The sequence below is a fragment of the Schistocerca americana genome, chromosome 3, assembly GCF_021461395.2.
Source record: "Schistocerca americana isolate TAMUIC-IGC-003095 chromosome 3, iqSchAmer2.1, whole genome shotgun sequence".
Taxonomy (NCBI): domain Eukaryota; kingdom Metazoa; phylum Arthropoda; class Insecta; order Orthoptera; family Acrididae; genus Schistocerca; species Schistocerca americana.
In genome coordinates, this window is record NC_060121.1 from 341382503 (window position 1) to 341409691 (window position 27189).

Sequence of the window (27189 nt, forward strand, 5' to 3'; positions counted from 1 at the left end):
ACGAAAGTGTTTCATTGACTTTACTGCATCGAAGATACAGAGCGGGCCTTCAGCTGAACTCGGCGATGGCGCCGTGTACCGTGCGTGCGTTAGCGCCAACGCGAATGCCGGAATCTGCAGCGTTGGGCACTTGCGGACGTAGTGAACCCTACTCGCGCCACTGCTACGTGGCCGCCACGTATTAACTGTGCCCATGGCTCGGGACGGCTGGCTGCTCCTCAAGGGCGACTCGTGGACCCTATCTAGAGGGCCAAAGGGAAACGGCCGACTGCCGTCATTGTAGTGAGCCTTAGCAGCTCCGGTCACCCACCTGGGGCACTCGTTCAGTGGCCGCAGACAGGTCTGCACACGGGAGTCTTCGAGTTCGCACCCCAGTCCCGCCCTTCGGACTGCAGTTTGCAGTCCGCCGGTCGATGCCACCCAGAGAGCGGAGGCCATTAGCCCTCTAGGCCCTCTCGCCGGTGTGGCTCTAAGACGCTCCTCCCCGCCACAGCGATGACGCGTCCGTGCAGCGGAGGCTGGTGGTTGCTTCAGCAGGCCGGTTTGCCGCCATTTATCACCAAAAGGTGGTCGTTGTTGGCCTGCAACTTAAACAATCGTCATTTTATCCACTTCTAGATGTAGACAGAATAGCTACACGACTGCCTACTTTGAGCCTCTGGGCTCGCTTATTTATGCGTCTTTTCCCTATGCTTCTGACGTAATTCCTCTGGAGGGGCAAGTGGAGTGGTCTTTAATAATTACAAGTCAGCTTTCGTCATCCCGCTTCGGCCCCTACACACAGGTCGCTGGGCGCTGTTACAGTTGATAAGTATGGGTACTTCACAGCACGTCGATTCCCTGAGCTGTCCTGATTACTTCACATTTATATGCAGTCCCTGCCGTGACGTGCTTTTTAGCCTGCGAGCAGTGTCGTAAACCTATCTCTGCAGAATCGTTTGAAAAATATCAGCATCGCCCGTACCTCCCATCCGATGTGCCAATCTGTCCCTTAACTACTGCTTTCCAGCCATAGCTGCACGAGATTTTAAAAAATTCCCCAAATTCACGCCTGTACTTATTCGCGGCGCACCAAAGGTAACACAGTAGTAAGTTTATTTACATTATGTACACTTTATATATATATATATAATGACCGAGTAAGCGAGCACAAAATACGAGGTGGGGCGAGCACACCCTAACTGGATAGGCTACCCGCACTAGTTCTTGTGACCTAGCGTAGAAGCCGTGACCGAATACGTAGCACATAACTTCAAACACATTACACGTGTTATTATCCGTGTGACACTGCAGCCACTACCGGCTTCTTATTTGTGGTGTGTCTCTCTCTGTAACCATGCAGCGCGAGGAAGCCAGTGTAGTAAGACGTAAGATTGAAACCAATGTTTACACATTAAAGAAACGGGAAGGTCTAAGAAGCCAAGTATGGAGTACATTTCTGTTTGTTGTAGATGAAAACATTGCGTCTACTGGGTACGTATCGTGCATAAACTGCTCCACTTTATTGTTTTTCCAGTCGGGAACCATTCATTTAAAGAAACACAGTTGCAAGAAACCTCACAAAGATCCTTTCTTCGGCCGTCCTTCCGTTATCTTAATATGCTTGAAATAAGTGAAAAGCAGGAAATTCTTAACAATGTGCGACAAATGTGTGCTACGTACGCAGGTACAACATTCAATCATTAACATAATCGTTTTTGCATAGTTAGTGGAATGTGTATTATAGAGAAACGGGAATGTTGTGACTCGTATAATATTTCATTAACGTAAAACATCTCGTTTTTATGGAAACGGGGGTCGGGTTGTTTGGGGGGAGAGACCAAACAGCGAGGTCATCGGTCTCTTGCGGGAATGTTTCGATGATTTCTATATCAGTTCTGTATTACTTGTCTCTTTTGTTTATTATCATAGATCCTTCAAGTACTGTGTCATCACCACCCAGAAAGAGAGCTCGTTTCAAGGAATGGAGTAACAACAGATCATCCGCAGCAGATGAAGTAGATCTGTACATTTTAATGCACCCCGGAGATGATGACATCTTAAAGTGGTGGAGCAGACATGAAACAGATCTGCCAGGTTTGGCTGCAGCTGCAAGACGTATTTTATGTATCCCAGCAACAAGCGCACCTAGTGAAAGGTGCTTTAGTAAAGCCGGCATGTTACTAACAAATTGCCGCAGCCAATTGAATCCGGAACGCGTTAGTGATTTCCTGCTGATCAACAATAACTATAATTTTGTTTATGTTGCAAACAATTGAACGTATGACAAGTTACGTCTGTTAATGTTTAATGTTCTTTGTATGCTTTCTTTATGAAGATGGTTGCCTTCTAGATTACAGGGAAAGCACTTATTTAATGTTTCCTATAAATGAAAGGAAAAATATCTTTTTTGTTGGGAAATGAGACTCGTCTTCTATCCGCGATTGTATTGAAATATCATTTTACTTTCCAGGTGCTTTATGAATTTAGCTGTGTCACGTACCCGTTCTTGGAAATGTTACTTTTGTATTAAAAGAGAGAGAGAGAGAGAGAAAGAGAGGCGTTGGATTTGTACAGTAAAGTACAGTGCAGCGAGCCGGGGCGAAGCGAGGTGAGACGTCAGCGGTGACCGGTCACGCTCGGTTATCCGCGTGTCCGGAATCCGGACATCAGACATGGGGCGAGTACGTGACCGAGCCGAGTCGTATGGGACCGGACACGAGCTGCTCGGTCCCCCCGTCAACAGGCGAGCCGTGACCGGTCAAACACTGAGCGTTGCAGCACTCTAATATATACATAATTTTGAATTCATGTGAGTTTTCCTTGGTACTGAGTTATATGCAACGAGAGTTGTGTTCTTCATAGAAAGAAATAATCTTGAATGGTGATAGAATCTTATAAGCCACTGAAAGACGGCCTGCTGAAAAGTGATGCCACCGAATTATTTACGTGAAAACTCTCAAAGCTTTTTAAATGAAACAAACGTTATTAATATTCTACATTATTCTTCGCATCTAAATACGTAGGTTGGAGCTTAAATAGTGGCAACACTGCTACGGAGACACTATGCAATGGAATCTACCATTGTCGCTGATAGCACACGTTGTTGACATACCTACCATACTTCCGAGCAAATGGACTAGCGTGTCCCACGTCACCGGCGTGCGCACAGTCGAGGGAAACACAGTCACTTGTGAGCGAGGGGTCTAACGTAACGGTGTCACTATGTTTCCGAAACAGGAACAACGGAGTTGGATCAAGGTTGACTGTGCCAGAGGTCGTACAGCCAGACAGTGTCATCAACGTCCTCAAGAGGCGTGCGGGGAATCGGCATTGCAGTATGGAACAGTGGCACGTTGGGTAAAAGACTTCAACGAAGGTCGGCCAACTGTGGCAGACATGCATCGGGCAGGCCGTCCTAGCGTCTCTGAAGAAGAAGTGCATGCTGTTGCCGCTTTAGTGAACTGTGATCGACGCCATACAATTCGAAAGCTCTCCCATGAAACCGGATTAGCGGATACGACTGTGCTTCGCATCCTGAAGGAACGCCTGGGCATGCGAAAAACTGCATCGCTATGAGTTCCGCAAGACTTGACGGAAATGCAGAAATGTTGTAACGCCGGAAATGCATATCCTCCTATTTCCATCTAATGTACTATGAATTTTTCCTTATTTTGTTACACGAAGATATGACACTTCTGTGTCTTTATATATTGTAATCGTTTTACTATTTGTATATATATATATATATATATATATATATATATATATATATATATATATATATATATATATATATATCCTGCCTCGGGCATGGATGTGTGTGATGTCCTTAGGTTAGTTAGGTTTAATTAGTTGCAAGTTCTAGGGGACTGATGACCTCACAAGTTAAGTCCCATAGTGCTCAGAGCCATTCGAACTATAATTGGTTTGTTTTGTAAATACTACTTTTAATTTTTACGCTCGGTCTTGCCTAGGGAAAACTATGCTATCGAACGATTACATCGATAGGTCGTGTCGAGAACGAATGTGTTTAGGATCTTTGGTAGTGTGAACTCTGCCGCATGGAGCGCGGGCAGAGGCGGAGTCTGGCGGGAGTAGTGCAGTGGAGCAACTGTGTTGTGTGACGCTCCCGCGAGTTGCCGCGCTTTCGGGGTTTGGCAGCATGTAATTGCGCTCGACTTGCTATGTCAGTTTCTGACATGGTGACGGGCACGGGAAGCGTTAGCTGGCACACATCAAGAGCCCGTTTCGGCTGGAGACCATGTCTCGAAGAAGGTGCTCCAACATCCAACTTCTGCAACAGCTGTGGCCGACAATGAGTGATTGTCGCCACCTCCCCGATCGACGACTGCAAACCTTCAATCAACCAACAAGGAAGACTAAAATTACGTAAAGTTTTAGAACTGTATGGCAAACCTCAGCTTTTAAAATTGTTCCATTTGCCTCACAAAATTACAGCAACTTAGCATGAACCTTTGTTGCTCAATGTCCCAACTGTATTACCAAGCAGGGTCCCTTCCTTTTCCGGAATGAACCCGAGTGTCGTTGAAATTCAAACGCCAGCATTAAAGTAATATCATCCGATTTCACTGCTTTAATTTCAAAGTTCAGTTAAGGTATTCATAGCTGGCTACAATATTTAGATTACACAAGCACAAATTAAGAGTGCGAGTTTTGATACCATATTTTAGCTTACCTGTGACAGCAGCTCAGCTTGGTACGTACTAAATTTTACTATTGTTAATTGTTCAGAATCATTTAATTCAAGTTCAAAGTTAAATCTCGCATTTCTAAATTGTGTAGATTCAAGTAGCTTTTGAAATGATTGTTGAGGTAGCGCAAGACTAACCTTATTTTACTGAATTTCGTAGTGCTTCAGAAACAAAGCTCACTATTAATTTCACTCACTTAATTAACTTTCATGTTTCTGGTTTTATTAATTCTTTTGCTAAATTAAGTCAGAGTGTAGCGAAATTCATTACTTCTGACAAGCATTCAGTTTTCACACAACACGTGTCAACCTTCAGTTGCCACGCTTTTAGTGCTAATTATAAGTGCATTAACTTTTCTTTTTCAGTTATTATAGTAGTTGTCCATGAGACCGGCGACCGTAATTTTCCCCAAATCTCAAATATCCAGTTAACTGTTAGCGTAACGACCGCAAATTTACTTTCTTTATTAACTTTACCTTTTTCCTAAATTAATTTCCACCAATTTCATTTGCATTTTTCCTTTCATTTAGATGTAACCCTTTCCTCCCTCTTTGCCGACAGGTTAACTTCGGTGACGACTGCGTTTCCCAAATTTCCATTAGGCACACGCGGTTTAATTTTTACTGTCATTAAGGTCGATAAGTGAGGGGGAGGTTACAATGGATGCATTACGACACTGCTCAGACGCACTTGGTGCAGAGGCTTTCTTACGCCGTACCGTAACACTGGATAATACATAGCCCACATCGTGTGAGCCAAAACTGAAACGAATGGCGTGATTATGGGTCGTGATGAAAGTCGAAAGTGCGTCAGAGCCCCAGTATGGTGAAAGTTATCGTGTTTCTCGTGTACGACTGTGATGGTGTTATTCTAACGCACTACGCTCCTCAACGGCAGGCCTCAAGGCACAGTATTACTGTTCGTTCCTGGAGCATCACCTGCGACCAGCTTTCCGAAAGGAACGGTAGCACTTTCTGCACAACCCACCCATCATTTTGCACGACAATGCGCGGGGGCATACAGCGTAAGAAGTGGCACTCTGTTCGGTCGATGGGACTGGGACGTACTGTACCATCCACCATACTCCCCGGACTTAAGTCCTTGTGACTTTGATTTGATTCTGAAGATGAAGGAACCAATTGGTGGCATTGGCTTCAGAACTGTTCCAGAGATTCGACATTCAGCAGACCGCTCCATTGGCACCATCAACAGAACAGGCTCTGCTAACGGTATACTACGCCTTCCATACCGCTGGCAGCGGGTTCTACACAACGATGGTGACTACTTTGAAGGACAGCAACAGGTGCAAACACGTAACTCTTTTGTATCGGTTGTGAACAAATAGTTGCCACCCCCTGCTGCTAGACGGCACATAATTGTGAAGTGTAACATGGCGTTGTGTAACATAACTACGCCGTTGCGTGAGAAACAGCGTCCTGTAATCGAGTTTAGAATTCGAAGCATTCGTCCACACGTGGAGCGACCTCTACTTCAGCATGTTGATTGCGTACCACACACAAGCGCTGCGACATCTGGAACTATCCGGCGTTTTGCATTCATTGACATCGATCACCCTACAAAATGTCTCGACTTGGCCCCAGCCGATTTACACCTGGTTCCCAAACTTGACGAACACCTTCAAGGACTTAACTTTGACAGTGATGAAGCTGTCCAAGCAGAGGTGAGGTTGTGGTTCCGTAAACAAATTCAAATATTATAGAATGTTTCTACCAACACGGTAGTCTCTCGTTGAGAGAAATGTCTTCATAGCCAGGTGGCTATGTTGAGAAGTAAATGTGTAGACATGAGAAATAAGGATGTAGAATGTTATTTATTTCAGTCATCAGTTGTGATGGCAGCCCGTCACGAATTCCTCTCCTGTGACAACCTTTTCATTTCAGAGTAGCAATTGCAATCTGCGCCCTCATTTATTTGAGGGATATATCCCAATCTCTGTCTTCCTCTATAGCTTTTATCCTCTACAACTCCCTCTAGTACCATGGAAGGTGTACCCTGATATCTTAACAGATGCGTTATCATCCTGTCCTTTCTTCTTGTCAGTGTTTTCCATATATTCCTACCTCGCCGATCCATTCCTTACCTTATTAGTCCACATAATTTTCAACATTATACTGTAGCAGCACATCTAAAATGCTTCTCTCATCTTCTGTTCTGGTTTCCCCACAGTCCATGTCTCACTGCCGTACAATGCTGTACTCCAAAAGTACATTCACAGTAACTTCTTCCTCAAATTAAGACCTATGTTTGATGCTAGTAGACTCCACTTCGCCAGGAATCCCCTATTTGCCAGTGATAGGCTACTTTTTATGTCCACCTTCCTCCGTCCGTCATCGGTTATTTTGTTGCCTAAGTAGCAGTATTCCTTAACTGCAACTACTTCGTGATCACCAGTTCCCGATTTTCTCATTTCTGCTACTTCTGATTAGTTTCGTCTTTCTTCGGTTTACTCTCAATCCGTATTCTGCTTATTCCATTCAACTGATTCTGTAATTCTTCTTCACTTTCCCTGATAACAGCAGTGTCATCAGCGAATCTTAACACTGATATCTTTCACCTTGAATTTTAATACCACTCTTGAGCCTTTCTTTTATTTCGATCCTTGCTTCTTCGATTACAGATGGAACAGTAGGGGCGAAAGAATATATTCATTTGTTACAACTTTTCTAATCCAAGCACTTCGTTTTTGGTCTTCCACTCTTGTTGTCCCCTGTTGGTTCTTGTATGTATTGTGTGTTATCCATCTTTCCCTATAACTTACCTCTATTTTTCACAGTATTTGTAACATCTTACTCCATTTGACATTGTAGAATAGTTTTTCCAGACCGAAAAATAATCTGAATGTATCTTTATTTTTTTCAGTCTTCCTCCGTTATCAACCGTAACGTCAGGACTACCACTTTGTGCCTTTATCTTTCCTAATGCAAAAGTGATCGTCGTCTAACAGACTTTCAGTTTTTTTACCATTCTTCTGTATATTGTTCTTGTTAGCATCTTGGATGAATAGTCTGTTAAAAAAAAGGTGCATTAATTCTTACACCTGTCTGCTCTTGCTACCTTCGCAAATATATGAGCGAGATTTTTCCGAAAGTTTGATGGTACATCACCAGTTTCATACATTCTACACACCAACGTGAACAGTCATTTTGTTGCTACTTCCCCCAATGATTTTAGATATTACGATGGAATGTAACTATCCCATCTGCCTTATTTCGTCGTCAAAAACTTTTTTCAATTCTGTCTCTTATGCTAGATCCGCTATCTCTTCCCTATCAATTTCTGTTTCTTCTTCTATAACTTTATCATGCAAGTTCTCCCACTCGTAGATGTTTTCAGTGTACACTTTCCACGTATCTGCTCTCTCCTCAGCATTTAACAATGTAATTCCCATTTCACTCTTATTGTTACCACTCTCGCTTTAATTCCACCGTTGCTTTGAATGTCCGGTATGCTGAGTCAGTCTTTCCGACAATCACTACTTTGTCGATTTCTTCACATTTTTCACGCAGCCGTTTCGCCTTAACTTCCATGCTGTTCCCGTTTATTATATTTCTAACTAACTTGTATGTCTGTATCCTTGAATTTCGCTGAATATTTTTCTAATTCCTTCTTTCGTCGATTAGCTCATGCATTTCTTCTGTTACCCGTGATTTCTTCGCAGTTGCATTCCTTGTACCTACATTTTTCTCTCTACCTTCTTTGTTTGCCCTTTTTAGAGATGTCCATTCTTCTTCAACGGAACTGCCTATTCAGATATCCCTTGTTGCAGTATTTACAGCCTCAGAAAACTTCAAGCGTATCTATTCATTCCTAAGTACTTCCGTATCCCACTTCTTTGCGCATTCTTTCTTCATGGCTAGACTCTTAAGATTCTGAATTACGAAATTGTGATGTGAGTCTGTATCTGCCCCTGGCTAAGCCTTAAAATCCTACATCTGATTTCTGAATCTCTTCCTGACTATGACGTAATTAATGTAACTGAAATGTTCCCGTATCGCCGGCCGGAGTGGCAGAGCAGTTATAGGCGCTACTGTCCGGAACGCGCGACCGCTACGGTCGCAGGTTCCAATGCTGCCTCGGGCATGGATGTGTGTGATGTTTTTAGGCTTAAGTCGTTCTAAGTTCTAGGGGACTGATGACCTCAGAAGTTAAATCCCATAGTGCCCAAAGCCTTTTTTTTTTTTTTTTTTTTTTGTTGTTCTCTCGGACTTTTCCGTGCATACCTCCACCTCTTGAAGAGATTATTCGCTACAATTAGCTGAGATGTATTGGAGAACTCAATTAGTCTTTCTCCTCTCTAATTCCTCATCTGAAGCCAATATTCTCCCGTAACCCTTTTTTTCTAATCCTTCCTCTACAATCGCAGAATATTAATAACGTTTACTTTATTTAAAAACCTTTAAGCTGTGTATCATAAAAGATTCGGGTAAATTACTTTTGAGTACACCTTCATGGTAGTATTTAGCAGCGTCTTACAATGTCTACGGCTTTCCTCACTGATACCTTTCATACTAAGGTTGAATGAGTCTAAAATCCACTGAGTATGGGGGCAAAGCTCTAAGTGCAGCTGCTTAAAATGACGGGCAGGCAGATCAGAGTAACAGGCACTGAGGTCATGTGAATTCAGCGTCCTGTAGTTGCGCTTATGCGTAGAGTGACCCGCGGGAGGCAGCGGCGATGAAAGAGCGAGCTCGCCGGTGGCTCGTTGATCGGAGGTTTCAAGATAACGACTCCCGCTTAGATGTGCAGGGAACCTGGGTTGCATTCAACGAAGACGCTGTGGACACAGCAATTACAGCTGTCTCTGTGACTTGTCGGTATGAAGCTCCCACGTCGTGCACACCAATGATACGACTTTTTTCAAAGTCCGGGAGATGGCAGTAGCTTCACGTGCACGTTTTGTGAGCGTGCTGTGTTGCGATCTCCACCTGACAAACTGCGGTAATATTAGGCACACTCTATGTATGCACACCATTCTTAGTCCGTAGTGTTTAATCCAAGCTGAAAGTGATCCTTCGCAAATCAGGCAAGGTACACTCCTGGAAATTGAAATAAGAACACCGTGAATTCATTGTCCCAGGAAGGGAAAACTTTATTGACACATTCCTGGGGTCAGATACATCACATGATCACACTGACAGAACCACAGGCACATAGACACAGGCAACAGAGCATGCACAATGTCGGCACTAGTACAGTGTATATCCACCTTTCGCAGCAATGCAGGCTGCTATTCTCCCATGGAGACGGTCGTAGAGATGCTGGATGTAGTCCTGTGGAACGGCTTGCCATGCCATTTCCACCTGGCGCCTCAGTTGGACCAGCGTTCGTGCTGGACGTGCAGACCGCGTGAGACGACGTTTCATCCAGTGCCAAACATGCTCAATGGGGGACAGATCCGGAGATCTTGCTGGCCAGGGTAGTTGACTTACACCTTCTAGAGCACGTTGGGTGGCACGGGATACATGCGGACGTGCATTGTCCTGTTGGAACAGCAAGTTCCCTTGCCGGTCCATGAATGGTAGAACGATGGGTTCGATGACGGTTTGGATGTACCGTGCACTATTCAGTGTCCCCTCGACGATCACCAGCGGTGTACGGCCAGTGTAGGAGATCGCTCCCCACACCATGATGCCGGGTGTTGGCCCTGTGTGCCTCGGTCGTATGCAGTCCTGATTGTGGCGCTCACCTGCATGGCGCCAAACACGCATACGACCATCATTGGCACCAAGGCAGAAGCGACTCTCATCGATGAAGACGACACGTCTCCATTCGTCCCTCCATTCACGCCTGTCGCGACACCACTGGAGGCGGGCTGCACGATGTTGGGGCGTGAGCGGAAGACGGCCTAACGGTGTGCGGGACCGTAGCCCAGCTTCATGGAGACGGTTGCGAATGGTTCTCGCCGATACCCCAGGAGCAACAGTGTCCCGAATTTGCTGGGAAGTGGCGGTGCGGTCCCCTACGGCACTGCGTAGGATCCTACGGTCTTGGCGCGCATCCGTGCGTCGCTGCGGTCCGGTCCCAGGTCGACGGGCACGTGCACCTTCCGCCGACCACTGGCGACAACATCGATGTACTGTGGAGACCTCACGCCCCACGTGTTGAGCAATTCGGCGGTACGTCCACCCGGCCTCCCGCATGCCCACTATTCGCCCTCGCTCAAAGTCCGTCAACTGCACATACGGTTCACGTCCACGCTGTCGCGGCATGCTACCAGTGTTAAAGACTGCGATGGAGCTCCGTATGCCACGGCAAACTGGCTGACACTGACGGCGGCGGTGCACAAATGCTGCGCAGCTAGCGCCATTCGACGGCCAACACCGCGGTTCCTGGTGTGTCCGCTGTGCCGTGCGTGTGATCATTGCTTGTACAGCCCTCTCGCAGTGTCCGGAGCAAGTATGGTGGGTCTGGCACACCGGTGTCAATGTGTTCTTCTTTCTTTTTCCAGGGGTGTATAAGCAGATCAGTAATTCTACAGGCGCACACTGTAATGACGCTAGGCAAATCAGTCGCCAGGCTTCCAGAAAACCAGTAACGCTATGATTTGCTGTCGGTGACGTGTCGTGTTGCTGCATGGTGTAGCATAGATCGTCGTTTCCACAGCATAGTACATTACGGCAGGCAGCCATCTCGCCACACCCAGCCAGGGGGACGCGGTAAAATTATTCAACATTGTATTAGCGTTATCCTACGGTTCTATCCCAATGGTAAGACCGGTTCCCGTTACAGCATCGAAGTTGGGCGCTGTTTCTTGGCAAGCGGCGTGTGCTAAGCCGTTTTGAGAGCTACTGAGGAGCTGCTTGATTGAGAAGAAGCAGCACCATTCACGGAAACTGGCAAGGGCTGTTAGAGTGTCGTGCTCACCACATGCCCCTCCCTATCCGCATCCAGTGACGATTAAGGGATGAGGATGACAAGGCGGCTGGTTAGTACCCTTGTGCCTTCTAGGCCTGTTCGGACGGTGTTCTTTTTCTTTTTCTTTTACCGGTGTTGTTTCCTGGCCAGTGATTGGTCAACTGCACGGTTAGTCAGCACTAGCCTACGCCGAGCAGTAATGTTCAGTGATCTGTGCTCCTACTCTACTCAGCGATATAACATACTTTTCATTCGGTGCTCTGAAACAACTGCTGGTTCAAGGGCATTTAGTGCCTGCCATCCATGGCTCCTGAGCTCATCTCAGCCTACACGCTTTGGTCTATTCTCAACGAGCGATGCACCCAGCCCATGGATCTGGCCTTACTATGGGACTTGCTCAGCAACGACGCTGGCGCTGCCGTCTGCTTTCGCACTGCCTCGAGGACCCGAGATATGCACCTCACAAACTACCTGTGAGACACTGGCTGCACCAAGGCAGCGAGCACCGATGTGGTCATCCGGAAATAAATGAAGTACAAAGCGATCTTTTAATGTTACCACTATACCCACTCTACACCTGCCATGGTCCTGAAAACACATCCCAAACACAGCAATAAAATAAGCGGCACCCTGTAGCTATAGGAATAGCTTTTCTTGGTAACGACGACAAGCTTGCATAAAGCCAAAATCGTAGTCAACTTATCCCACAGATTTGGAAATGCTGAAATATTCGTTTGGCAGCGTTCTATCAACGTCTTCGTGCTTCAGGACTACCCATTTCCATCAGTGTATACGTTATGAATAACAGTGAATTAACTGTCTGTGTCTAATTTTTTTTAAATTCCGACGCATATTTCGGGGAAAAAGTTCCATAAATAGCGATTCCGACTCACTTGAGTCTATCGTCATGAGCTGGTGAAACAATCGAACCTTAGGGAGCTAATATTTTTACAAAGCTATAAACGGAAAACGCATAAGCACTAATAAAAAAACTACAGTGTTGTGAAATGCCTGCTAGTTGCAGGAATCCGCTCCTCTGGAGACCTATGGTGAAATTTAACTTTGTACACACATATTGTCATAATTGACAGTCTGTTAACTAGCCATTTCTGGAGGCATTTTACTCAATTATAGCCTTGGACTCGAGTGAGATGTAGACATTTCGGACACGGTGATACTGGAAATTTTTCAAATATGGTGTTACAAAGCACCCTGATGATGAGAAGGGTCGTCCATATAATTAATTAATGGATGATAGATTGTTGGTCGAGAATATAATTGCAGCACATTTACTATAAAAGATGGGATCGATTTATAGGTTGGCCCAAGAAACAGTTAATTTTGTAATAGCGCAAAGTGTTGTGATAAATAAAATGTAGAGAGGGAGACAAGGCTTCACAACAGTAGGTGGGTATAAATCGATATAAACTACAGTAGTCATACAGAGACTGAGACCTGCAGAAGACAGTCTGCCGGGAAGAGCATGCGTTATCCAAGAAATACACTGACGGAAAAAAGTCGTAACATCAAAGAGGAGTTGCGCGCCGTGAACGGTACTTCATAGGCGTGTTTCAACATCTGAAAGGTGATGTCTATTCACATTTGGCGACAGTGGCATGAGCATGGCGTTAATAGCGCCACTATAGGTATGCAAATCAGGTTTGCATTAGTTACATGCTGTAACGATCGTGATCGTTAGTTACCTATGACACTGGAGGCGGTGAGTTGATTTTAGTCAAGAATGCCGTTAAGGCGACAAAGTCGCCATTACCATCACTTCACTCAGTTTGAACGAGGTCGTGAGACAAGCCTACGAGAAGCTGGATGTTTCTTCTGTGATACAGCAGAAAGACTTGGTAGGAATGTACCCTCCGTATACGATTACGGGCAGTGGTGGACAAGAGAATGTACGGTCGCAAGAAGGCCGGACACTGGACGGCTACGTGTCACTACTGAGACGGAAGACCATCGTGTACGGCGTATAACTGAGCCGCATTGTATTCCATCTGAGTCAGCAATCTGAGCAGCTGTGGGCACCAGAGTGTCGCAGTGAACTGTTACAAAGTTACTTCAAGGTGAGCTTCCAGCCAGTCTCCCTGTAGCGCGCATTCCACTGACGCCACCCCACCGCCGTTTGCGACTTCACTAGTGTCATGCGAGAGGTCACTGGGCGAAAGGATGGAGGTCTGTTGTGTTTTGCGATGAAAGCTGGTTCTGCCTCGGCGCCAGTGATGGCCGTGTGTTATCAGGAAGGCAGTTAGGGGCCTGCCAACAAACTGTCTGCCTACTATTCTGACTGGACCTGTGCCTGAAGTTATGGTCTGGGGTGCGATTTCTTATGACAGCAGGAGCACTCTCGTGGTTATCGCATTCACAATGACTGCAAATCTGTACGTCAGTCTGGTGATTTGACCCGTTGTGCTACTATTCGTTAACAGATTTACAGGGGGTGTTTTCCAACAGGATAATGCTCTCCCACATGCCGCTCTACACGTATACGCTCTCATAGATGCTCTACAGAGTGTCGACATCTTGTCTTGGCATGCTGAATCACCAGATCTGTGTCTAATCGTGCACATACGGGACATCATCCGACGACAGCTGCAGCGTCATCCACAAACAGAATTTTCTGTCCCTTTACTGACCGGACCAAGTGCAACAAGCATGGAACTACGTCCCTCAGACTGATATCCGGTATCTGTGCAACACAATGAACGCACGTTTGCATCCTTGCATTCAACATTCTGGCGGTTACACTGGTTGTTAATTTCCAGCGTTTCACATTTGCCCTTCCATTAACCTGTCATTTTGCAATCTAATTCACTTAAATACGTTACTTAGACAAATGTATTTCTGAAATTTCATTACTCTACATTAATTACTTCTTGATGATGCGATTCTTTTTCCGTCAGTGTAAATTTAAGCAAGCTACGAAGCCCCAATTTCTTATTTAGGTTTCCGAGAGGTATTCCTTGACTATGAGACAAGTGCCAGTTAACCAAATCACAGTTGGGATTTACAGTATCACCTGGTATTTCTCTGACTGTGTGTGGACTTATCATTGCGACCATTTTCGAGCAGCCCGTCTACCCTGCAGAGTATTGAATCTATCACGTATTACTCTATAATTCTTAATATTTGACTTCAGAGCAAGGCTTTATCACGTTACCAGCGTTTAACGACGACCGGACGTTTCGTCTTCCAGTTCAGAAAGACTATTTTCGGACTAAAAAATTTGTTCAATAAACTGCAGAATAACGCCAGTCCTAGCGTGGACAGATGTGATTACATAAGACCAGTTGTTGGATACATTTGTAACGTCTTTTTATCCTATAGCTGTCCTAGGTTCTGTTATTTGAGTGTGAAAGGTTCATTCTGAAAGTGACAACACCTATTACCTATTCGGTTAATGACCATAAAGTGTATTGACTGTTGGTACGACTTATTGAAATTTCTTCACATTTCATTCATCTGTGGAACAAGGAGAGAGAGAGTCTGCAGCACCTCTGATGAGCTCTTATTTACCTAATTTTGTCTGGCCAATGTCCACGGGGTTCCTGAAGGTGTTTGTTGCTTCTGAAGGGTTCTCCTCGAAGTTTTCTAAGCAAGTTATTTCGAGATGTACAATTCTGTTATAGTCTATAGCCAGTCAAGCAAGTCTGTGACCATTCTCAACGCCCTTCTTCCTATACGTTCAGTGTCCATTGTTAATCCACCCTAAAGCCGTTCCCGTACTCTGGAGCAGTATTAAAGTAAAAGTCGTGCACGTGTATTATATGTAATCTCTTTTTTGGGCGAACTCTTGTTTCCTAGTATCCAGCAATGAGTCGTCGAATACCATTTGCCTTAACTGCAACTATGGGTTAATATGGTAGTTGCAGTTCATATACCGTATATTTTTATGGCATGAGTGACTCCATTTGTGACTGAGCAGTACCGTAGTCAAGGAATACCACGACCTTACGTTTCGCGTACACAGCAGGGGCGATTCTAGTAGTCGGTCAAGGGGGGGGGGGGGGGGGGCTAATGGGGGTGGGGGTTTGGGGAATGGAATATCGCTTAATAAAAGGAGCGTTGGAGTCCTCTACCGACAAATTGGTAAAATTTAAGTGTTGCTTAAAGTTGATTTTGGTAACTGTTTTGGAGTCCAGGGTAAAAAATGTGTTTTAATAAATAATAAGACGCCTATTTTAAGCTAAATGGCATTTATTGGTTTAGATAGCAAGCTATTTGCGACTCAATTTTTGTTAAACTGTGTTTTAAATGTATTGTAACCTATATTGCTACATAATTATTTAAAAAATGATTGAATCTGTTGGAGAAATATATTTGCTGATTTCTAAAGTCATTTTATCCGGTGTAATATGACACTCCATGGAGGGGGCTATAGCCCCCATAGCCCCACCCCCTCCTTGCCACCGCCTCTGGTACACAGTTTCTCATTTCTATACGTTAAGAACAGCTTACAAGTCCTTGCACCAAGTTAAGTCGTGATCTGACGAGATATTCTTGCAGCTTTTAATTGCCTGTCCAAGTTCTAACTAATATTAGCCACTGTGTTACTGTGTTTAACGTAAATCTTAGTGGTTCGTATTACACACTCCTAAGGATGACAGGAATTGCTGTGTGGAGTTAAGCCCTGGCTTTGGAAAATAAATATTCGAGTCGCACATCAGGTTGAGTATTCTGTAGGAACGTATTCTCGTTATAGGACATCAATGTGATTTTGAAAAAAAAATTCTTTTCAAAAATCTAGAAGTATTGAATCAACCTGGTATCCCCTGTACATGGCAGTGAGGATGGGGTTTGTGAAGAGCGTCAGTTGAATTTCACATGATTTTTCAGAACCCTCGTAGATTCCCACGCGAAAAATTAGTCTCTTCCAAGTGGGTCATGAAATTTAGACTCTGCTACAATTCTGTATTAGTAATACAGAACGGTAGCTCTGTGGATCATTTCAATTCCCTTTTTGGGTGATCATTTTTCTGCAACCATTCTTTCCAACCATGTGGAATTCTTCCCTGCTCAAGCAATCTGTGGTAAAATAGTGTCACCTGTCGACCTGATTCATTCGCAAATTTTGTCTCTCTCTCGATACTAAAGGCTTACCGGCTTACAGTGACTTAAGCCGGCTTTGAACAACACAAATACTGATTGCCAAAAGGTTTATTGTTCGTATTCTATGGGTCATATTTGGGATAACTCGCTATGAAGTGGAACTTGACAGTGGGTTTGATAATCGTAAACATTTTCTTTAAGAAAAAACGAGGCATGCTGCACATTTACATAATTACATATTTGGTTTTAATATTAATCTGCAACAAAATTTAGCACGTGTATCCAAAGCACATACACCCTATCTTTTCAGAAATTCATCTGTGGAATAGAATAAACGAAGTAGAAATGATCGCAATTTATTTTTAAAATCTTTATTATCTGCTCACGTCTTTAATTCACAAAGCAGGTGGTAAAATATTTCTATGTCTGCATGCTTTGCTACTCCTTAAGTTGTAGATGATATAGGCCCTTTTTATTTATAGTGCTATATTTATCAATGCTACCACAATTTCCGAACAGTATCTGATTGCCATTGACGTGGTGGCAGCCCACGACTCAACGTTGGTTCTTGTAATTTATTTTACTCATCTTTCGTTCCCTCCCGAAAACTCCAGGGCGAGCTCGAAGAACTTAGAATTAGTTCTTTTGAGGCGTGCCAGTCTCTTGGTGTGTTATTTTTCGACTTGCCCAGCTGCGCAACAATGCAGAAGCGCCAACAAGAGCTTGCGCGTTGTTCTGCAAGGAAAGACGTCGTTTAGTCGTCATTGGTTCCCGTGGTTTTGTTTTCTCTCTCTCCCTCTCTCGATTTTTTATATTTTTATTGTATTCTCTTGAAAAGTACATATAACTTGTCCAGTCTGTTGACGCCGTGGAAATGGTTGATGTCCAGTTTTGTTAAGGGAGCAAAACATGTGCCAGTGGTTCACGCCAAGGATGTAATTCATAGCCAGTTTGGTTAATGGAGAAAAATATACGCCACTTGTCCATGGCGTGGAAATGGTTCAAAAATGGCTCTGAGCACTAACTGCAGTGGTCATCAGTCCCCTAGAACTTAGAACTACTTAAACCTAACTAACCTAAGGACATCACACACATCCGTGCCTTAGGCAGGATTCGAACGTGCGACCAAAGCGGTCGCGCGGTTCCACACTGTAGCGCCTAGAACCGCTCGGCCACTCCGGCCAGCGGCGTGGAAATGGTTCATGTCCAAAATTGTCAAGGGAGCAGTTTTATTTGCTCCCTGATGTAATGTTCTTGAATATATTAATAGATATAATTACATGTGTTCCCCAATTATAGTAGCGAACAAACTTACTCGTTTCGTTTCGTTCGTCGCTTTCCTCACCGATTCCTCGGAGAACCTCCTCATTCCCTACTTTATCATTCCACCCAATTTTCGGCATTCTTCTGTAGCACCACATCTCGAATGCTTCAGTTATCTTCTGTTCCGGTTTTCCCATGGTCCATATCTCACTACCAGACAATGCTGTGCTCCAAATATACATTCTCAGAAATTTCTTCCTCAACTTAAGGCCTATATTAGATACTAGTAGACTTCTGTTGTTGAGTAATGCCCATTTTGCCAGCACTAATCTCCATTTTATGTTCTAGTTTCTCGGTGTTCTCGTTTCTGCTACTTTTCATTACTTTAGTCTTCCATCGAGTTACTCTTAGTCTGTACTCTGCACTTATTAGACTGTTCATTCCATACAACAAATCCGGTAATTCTTCTTCACTTGTACTGGGGATAGCAATGTCATCAGAAAATCTTATCATGGATAACATTGCACCTTGAATTTTAGTCCCACTCTCCAGCCTTCCATTTATTTGCGTCATTGCTTCTTCGATGCACAGATTGAACAGTAGAGGCAAAAGACGACTTCCCTATCTTACATCCTTTCTAACCCCCGAACTTCGTTCTTGATCTTCCACTCTCATTGTTCCGTATTTGTTCCTCTACCCATTGTATATCACCCGTCTTTTCCTACAGCTTACCCATTTTTCTCAGAATTTCGTTCATTTTGCTCCGTTTAACACTGTCGAAAGCTTTTTCCAGGCAACAAATCCTACAAATGTGTCTTTGTTTTTCCTCAGTCTTGCTTCCATTATCAACCACAACGTTAGAGCTGCCTCCCTGGTGGCTTCACCCTCCCTAAAGCCAAAGTGATCGTCGTCTAACAGATCCTCAACTTTCTTTTCCATTCTTCTGCATATTATTCCTGTCAGCAACTTGGATGCATGGGCTGTTGAGTTGTTAGTGAGATAATTCTAGCACTTGTCGATTCTTGCAGTCTTCAGAATTCCGAAAATGATGTTTTTCCGGAAGTATGATGGTATATAACCAGTTTCATACATTCTATATTCCAACACGAGTAGTAGTTTCGTTGCCACTTCCCCAAACGATTTTAGAAATTCCGATGGAATGTTATTTATCTCTTCTGCTTTATTTGATTCTAAGCTTCTAAAGCTCTTTTAAATTCTAGTAGCGGATCCTCTATCCCTTGACTCCTATTTTTCACAGAGGCCTTCAGTGTATGCCTTTCACCTAATCGCTCTCTCCTCTGCATTTAACATTGGAATTCGCATTGCACTCTTATTGTTACCAGCCTCGCCTTTAATTTCACCGAAGAATGTTTTCACGTTCCTTTATGCTGAGTCAGTCCTTCCGACCATGACTGCTTTGTCGATTTCTTCACATTTTTCGTGCAGCCATTTCGCGGTAGTGTCCCAGCAATTTCTATTTAATTTCTAAGTGACTTGTGTCTCTGTATTCTTTAATTTCGCTGAATATTTTTATAATTCCTTGTTTCGTCGACCAGATCATAGATTTTTTCTGTTACCCAAGACTTATTCGCAGTTTCGTTCCTTGTAGCTACGTTTTTCTCTCTAGCTTCTGTGATTGTCCTTTTTAGAGATGTCCATTCCTCCTCAACTGAACTGCCTACTGAGTTGTTCCTTATCGCAGTATTTACAGCCTCAGAAAACTATAAACTTATCTCTTCATTCCTTAGTACTTCCGTATCCCTTTTTTGGTGCAATGATTCTTCCTGACTAGTCTCTTGAACTTCAGTGTACTCTTTATAATCACTAAATTGTGATCTGAGTCTATATCTGCTGTGGGTACACCTTACAATCCAGTATCTGACTTCGGTATCTGTGCTTGACCACGATGTAATCAAACGAAAAACTTCCCATATACCCTGAAATTTTCTGAGTAAAATTCCTCCTCCTCTTCTTCCTACTCCTCCTCCTACAGCGATTCTTCAGAGTATTCGCTAGTACCATTTGAAATTTATTGGAGAACTATAATAATCTGTCTCCTCTCTCATTCCTACTACCAAGCTCATTTTCTCCCTTAATACTTCCTTCTACTCACTCTTCTACAACCGCATTCAGTTCCCCATGATTTTCATCTCCCATTACGTAATGAATTACCCGTTCAATATCCTATACTTTGCGAATGGGGTAATGTTCCGGAATGTTTTCAATGGAGAGATCAAGACATTTTTACGTGCCACATTTCCTGTGGATACACCGTATGTCTCCTTAATGCCGGCCGGTGTAGCCGTGCAGTTCTACGCGCTTTAGTCTGGAACCACGTGACCGCTACGGTCGCAGGTTCGAATCTTGCCTCGGGCATGAATGTGTGTGATGTCCTTAGGTTAGTTAGGTTTAAGTAGTTCTAAGTTCTAGGGGACTGATGGCCACAGATGTTAAGTCCCATAGTGCTCAGAGCCATTTGAACCATTTTTGTCTCCTTCATGCAGCGGTTTTCAGTTCATTTTCTTTTTTTTTCAGATTTCACAGAAAGCCGTAGTCCAGACTGCAGTCCTATCCGTAACATTGGGATCTCAGCTAATGATTTATCATATGCTTTATTTTCTTCTGCCTGGCTTTGCTATCTTCACACAAATCGACTGGGCTGGAGTCACTGTCAGAGGCAGAGTCATCTGTAATTTTACTTTTGAATACATTATGGGAGAGAGCAGTGATCAATGTGGTACAAATATTTACTATCTAAAACAGTCTTGATCACAATTTATTTATTTACGGTGATCTTCAGACCAATGAGTAAGAACCTCCTACTGCTGGAAGATCACTACTCACAACTGATCTTCCAGGCGTAGGAGGTTCTTACTCATTGGTCCGAAGATGACCACAGTAGTGGTCGAAACCGGTCACCGTAATAAATAAATTGTGATCAAGACTTTTTTTGATACTTAACATCTGTAATTTTCTTATTAGTTTTCATCCTTTCCATCTTTAAAGGTACTTTTCTGATATTGATTTTAAAATATTGAAGCACATTGCAATATTGTACCTATTAAAAGTTGTTAAATAAGATATAGCTCGTTGCTTCAGGCTTTCTTAGGTTTAGTCGTCCGTGGAATTTTTTGAAACCGATGTTCTTTGTTTACCTATTTCCCGTTTTCTTCCCAAGGTAGAGGCATGCTTGCATTCTGCAATGTATCAAACTGAAGCTCCACCTTTCTTCACTCAATTCGAGGCTGCTCATGACTAGACACCCAACTAACTGCACAACTGCTGCAAGAAGCATAATTGGGATTTTCTAAATATATGTAGAGTGGCTCGTGAAACGTCAGAACGTTTCTCAATGATGGTCCAACTTCTGTCAGAGCTTCCAAAGAACTTGGTCTTGTTTTTATCCCACTTTCTGCTTGGCATACGCAGTTATGGTAACAAAATTTGTTATGTACCTAATAACGAATTATACCGTGGGCCATGATCGTGGTAAAAGATCACCAGCTGGCTCAAAATAAAATTTTCCAGCGACTTTAATAATCTAAAATTATAAAATGGCCGGGAATTCACAACAGGATTTTTAAGATAAATGTTTATCGTAATTATTGTAATTATTTAAAAGTTAGGTTTGATTTTATTTGTACATATTGTAAGCCCCTAGATGTTACGTTGTACATGCGCCATGTGTATGTGTAGTTGCCTAAGTTTTGTCTGCAATAGATATATCACGCCTATAAATGAATTAAAAACAGCACTGCCCTCGACGGCATACATCTAGAGGAATATATTAGATGAGATATTTAGATGTGATGATATTCTACTCTATCTTACTCAGGTGATCGTTTATGCTGAATAGATATTCAGTTAGAATAGCATAAAAATTATTGCTTTTCAAACAGCAGATAATGTTATAGTGTTAATCTAGCTTTGAGATTAGAAGAACATCTGTGACTTTCCTCAAAAATGCGCCCCCATTTGTCAGACGGACATAGTAGGTTGGCTGATACAGAGTAGCCCCAAGAAACAGAAGACGTCCACCTTGACTGTTACTGACAGTACTGTTACTGACAGTAAAGAGCTCGGAGAACACGCATACGGAATTCAACACATTAGCTGTGATCGTTTCCCTATCTGCCGAGCAGTGATGCGTACGTCATTGATTACAGTGCTGAGAGATGTGGAATTGCAGCGTCAATCTGCTCGGTGCTGTTGCTCGCTACACAGAGTCTGTACAATGTGTACCTATAAATTCTGTCTGCACAGTGCAGGTAATGTACTGTCCGCAAATTCCTAGACGTGATACTACTTAAGTACAACACAGAACACAAATCAAGTTTTCTGTTTGCTCATAACCCAGAAACAGAAACTCAGCTGTTCGTTCATAAAGGAACACTTTGATATGCCTCAGACTCCACAGAGAAGCAAACAATCGTCACTCTGCTTACAGAGAATGAGTTAGCTCACTGTCAGCGGTTAAAGCAACACTGCAAATTAAATTATGACAGCTCTTGTCAGCGAAATCGCCCGCTGAGCAATGTGTCCTCTATCGACATTCGCAGAAGAGTCCTTTTTCACGCCGTACGTCAATTTCCAGCAAGACTCGTGTCGTTTATATCAGCCCTCTCTGCACTGAATCCTGGCTCCCGCTACAAAAGCTATGCCTTCCACAGCACGGGTTATGAAGTTGCCAGCCAATCGTCTGTCGTTCATACTTCGTACAGAACATTCTAAAAGTACTCCTACGACTAAGGACTCCGCCAATGAAATTTACTTCTCTGCTTTTTTCAGGAAACTTTGCCCATTGAGGCCTGTGAGGAGATATGCGAGAGGGTCAAGTAGTGTACGCCATTCGTGAGCACTGCGCGTTCTTTCGTACTAAAAGGATGCTTCCTTCTCCTGTAAGATGTTATTGCCTTACATCCCTGGCTTCGAGCACCTGGCTGATTTTTACTGATTTTTTTTCGGCTATGTCGAACACAAGACAATATCTTTTCAAACGTTCCTTCTGCTGACCACCGCTTTCACGGGAACATATAACAAACACCGCTCCCGGTTTCCGTAAGTACATATGGCACCCAGTATTAACCAATGAAATGTACGAGAGTCGTTTAGTAAGTAAGGCCGCAAATTTTTTTCTCATAACATGTTTATTATTAAGAGTCAGAATTTTGTGACAATATACACTAACATGTCTTCTCCATGTCCTATTTTTATACGTAGTCTCCATCACTTTTTATGGCCGTACGCCAGCTTTGTGGAAGAGCATGTAAAAGCTCTTTGAATATCTGACAGTCTCGATCACTACAAACGCACTTCCAATTCTGACCGACAGCCTTAGACACAATTGTCTCTGGTCGGCACGAATAATGGTATCCTCACGATTCAGTATGTCTGGAGCAGAGGTTGTGATAGGACGTACCGAGAGTGGCTGATCCTGGAGCTGTTTCTCCATTTCGTAAAGCTGACACTTCCTTTACCCATCGCCCAACTGTACTCATATCAACTGCAACATCGACATACACTGCACGCGACCGTTTATTGATGTTCATCACGGTTTTATTTCTGTACAGAAGAATTCAATAACAGCACACTGCTTATAACGTGAGTCGTATGTAGACGCCACTTTGGCGCTGTGCTACGGCTCCGCCATCTGCCACAACGGTTCGAAACTTCATCGGAGTATAGAATAAATCATCAAATGTGAAGCACCAACGAAGACATTTGTCTATGTATACTATTTTTTTTTAAATATGGGGCGTTACTTACTGAACGACCCTCATAGAATCATCCAATCACCCATTGTGATTCATATCGCATAAAATATGCAAGTGAAATGATGTAATATTATATGTATAGAGGCAAAATACATAATATACAATATATAGCTGAAATGGAATTAAGAAGAGAAAAACTTACTTCATACAACTGTATGAGTAGGGAATTGAAACAGTTACTCCCTGCACCTGTGACCACAGCTGGCTGTACTCACCATGGTAGGCAATCTTTGGTATGAAGAAGTCTGAACTTAGAAAGTGGAGACCATGACCTCAGATGTTAAGTCCCATAGTGCTCAGAGCACTTTTGAAGTGCCGTATTCTCGTGATGGCTTTTCCCTACATGCCGCCCTATTTCGGTTGTGTGGTGGCTACCGACGTCACATTCTGGGTACTTGCCCTAGTAATGTTACTTCGAACTGTCAAACGGCATGCGTGTAACTGCGTGGTTTTCAAGATTAAAATATAGTATTCTTTTCAAGAGCCTACTATGTCAGCTTCAGTACGAAATTTTAATATTTGTTGTGATTTATAACTGCATAATGTTATGAATCTTTTCTTATGCCCAACCGAAGCAGATATATGTCTTCGTCACAAATAATTCAGTCATGTCGTGAGTTTTACTCACTTATCATGGTTGTTTTGTGAAATATATAGAAAATATACAATTGCTGTCCTTCTGCAGTCGACGCAAACACTCAGGTGACTTTCCGATTAGTTAATTAAGAAGAAGTATGACTCCCCATTTACCTTTCCTACACTGCAAACAGTGCTGCGTTGCAGTGCTTTGTTCAGGTTGGATACCACGAGCTGCCGGCGTGTAGTGTAATGTTCATTTTGCTGCAAATGTTGCGCTTCTCCCTGGTGAAAACATGCAGCAGCGGAAGCAAGCACTTCACGCTGGCACAACATGCAAGGCAGTTGTGCGCCGCGACGCTGTGGCTTTGCACGGACCGCTAATTAGATTACATTGCATTACGAGCAACGGACGTCCGAATTATGACTCCTCTATATGGTGCTTGTAAAGCAGCCTAACAAGTCAGTTCTCGTCGCTGTTTGAATATAGCAAACTGATCGATTATTACGTAATTTAATTGTTAATTTTTCTTATCTAGGCCGAAACGCTTCACTTTTTGTTGTGTTCGACATGTTGCACACTGCGGTGACTAGTAATAATACATTTAATTAAAACACTCTGTCTATGTAATATTTAATTAATTATAACCAAATTTGTGTTTGCTCGCCAGGCTCGGCTGTAGCTATGAAACTGGACACGAGGACTTGCCTTTCATGACACACTAAATGAGCCACGTTTACTGAGTGGCGAATTGATAGTTCTCAATGGCCATACTGTGGCTCCACTACAGTCACTAGGCAACACAAGTTCGTAAACACTTGTTGCCACAGTTCTAACCGCGTTGGCGCGTAGGCACAGTTCACCGGAGATGAAAGTTTCCTCACTCACCCGACGGTTGACACAGGCTGTGTCACGGCGAGTAGGAACCACTACGACTCACTTCGACAGGAACTTCCTGGAAGTGGGCACTACCCGACCTCGAGCAGAACTGCCCTCCTGGTCTCTGGCGACGCTGTTTCAGGGCAGAGGAGCGGCGGCGACGCCTCGGAGCTACAGGAGGCGCGGCTTCTTCCGAGCAGCTCGTTGGCGACTAGTCATACGGCCTTGCTGTGCAGTATCTCTGCAGAGGTCAATACTTCTTGTGCTGCTCTCTATACCCCACGACACCGCACTTTTACTATCACACCGGGAGCTTATACGACAGAAATCGTGAATCCGGTTTCTCGACAATGTTTACTGAACTTGCAACATGACAATTCTTTCGAAATGCGTCCAGGTGTTAGATTAACCAACGTGCAGGCAAGAGGGTACTCGTGTATACCTCAATGTGGTTGACCTCTGCTCAACTGGATACGCATTAGAAATTGTCGAGAGAGACATGCACGCCTTGGACAAAACTACTGTAGCGTCGTAGCTATTACGCGACTGCAGATTTTTGCAGCAAGTTTGTTAAATTATGGCAAGCTGTTTTGGAAGCCTGCAGTATAGTAGCGTTCTCTGGCGGCCGGAATGTGGCGTCATAGCCACACCTGTCGCTACAGGGACCGTGAGAACTGCGTTGTGGTGAGCGTACTAAGATCACTTATTCATCTCGCCTAAGAAACTAAATTACTATGATAAATATGATCTGTTTGTTTTCATATTTGGTATAGGAACTTTTATAATTTAGAAGAACAGTTCGTAAAATTTTCATGCGGACAACTTTAATAGTTTTGGAAATGTTAAAAACCTATTAAAAAGTACTTAACCAACACTTAGTAAAGTAAATTCAGATAGGAATATTGACAGTTTAAGTTTCTTTGTCATTTGAAAATACTAATAGCACTCTCAGTGCGCCAAAGTTAATTTTAAAGAATTTTAATTCTAAACATTTAATAATTTTGCTTTCCTAAGGAAAATAATAGTTTAAAAGTTGATATTTATATTTTGTGTTAGGGTGGGAGTAGATGAGAGGGAATGTGAGTGTGTATGTGGGGACATACGTCAAATTTCAGTTTTATAATGTATTACACCATCCGTAATTAGGAAGTGTTACGTAACCAGGATGCCCTGAAAATGGCGAATACCACTTACTGGTGGATGACGTATGTCTAGGAGAGTTTGCTTTTGTAAAATCGCAGACAGAAAGATAGTAAGAGGATACTTAGTTCTAAAGTATATTTCAAGTATAGTTTTCTTTTGATTTTCGTTTGGTTTGGTTTTGTGGAACATGTTATGAAATTTTGCAATATGAAATGACGTACATGCATCTGCGAATGCTGATTGGAGTAAAGCGGTTCGCGCGCGAAATTGATCATGAAAGGAAAATCTGACTGGATGATCATTTTGATCAACCAATGCGAGGAAAGTCTTTCCCGCGTAATTGAATGAGTTATATGCCCTTTGAGCGGCGACAATCAGTCAGTCGTGGAGTCGCTGTGGGATGAGAAGTTCTTGTTAAATGTGTCCGGAAAAATTATCTGTAAGATGAAGAAATGACGGTTAAATAGCGCTCGGTTTATATCGCCGTGATAGCAGAGGCAATTACGGACATTTCGGTGAAATTTTGAGAGGTTTTGGAATGTTAGTTGCAGAATAAACCGCTTGTTTAACTATCGGCCTTTGTGAATATTCTACGTGGCGTGTTCCGTATGTATGTACAGAACATTGTGGCGAGCATCTTCTTTCGAAGAATCCACTGAAAAGGACCGAATGTGAACTCGTTTTGTAACAGTGTGAATCTCGTAATATTTCGGGTTGGACTTAACACATTTCTGGCTGTCTTACGTGTGACATAAGCTGCACGAACTAGTAGTAGATGTACTAGCAACGTAAATGTGGGCTTGGTGACACAATAAATGAAATGGACCGTATTAAAACGTGAGTATCTACAAACAAACATTTTCAATGAAGGGCGGAAGCACCCAGTTTGCCCGTTATTAATAGAGATTTACAGGTTTATCTTGTT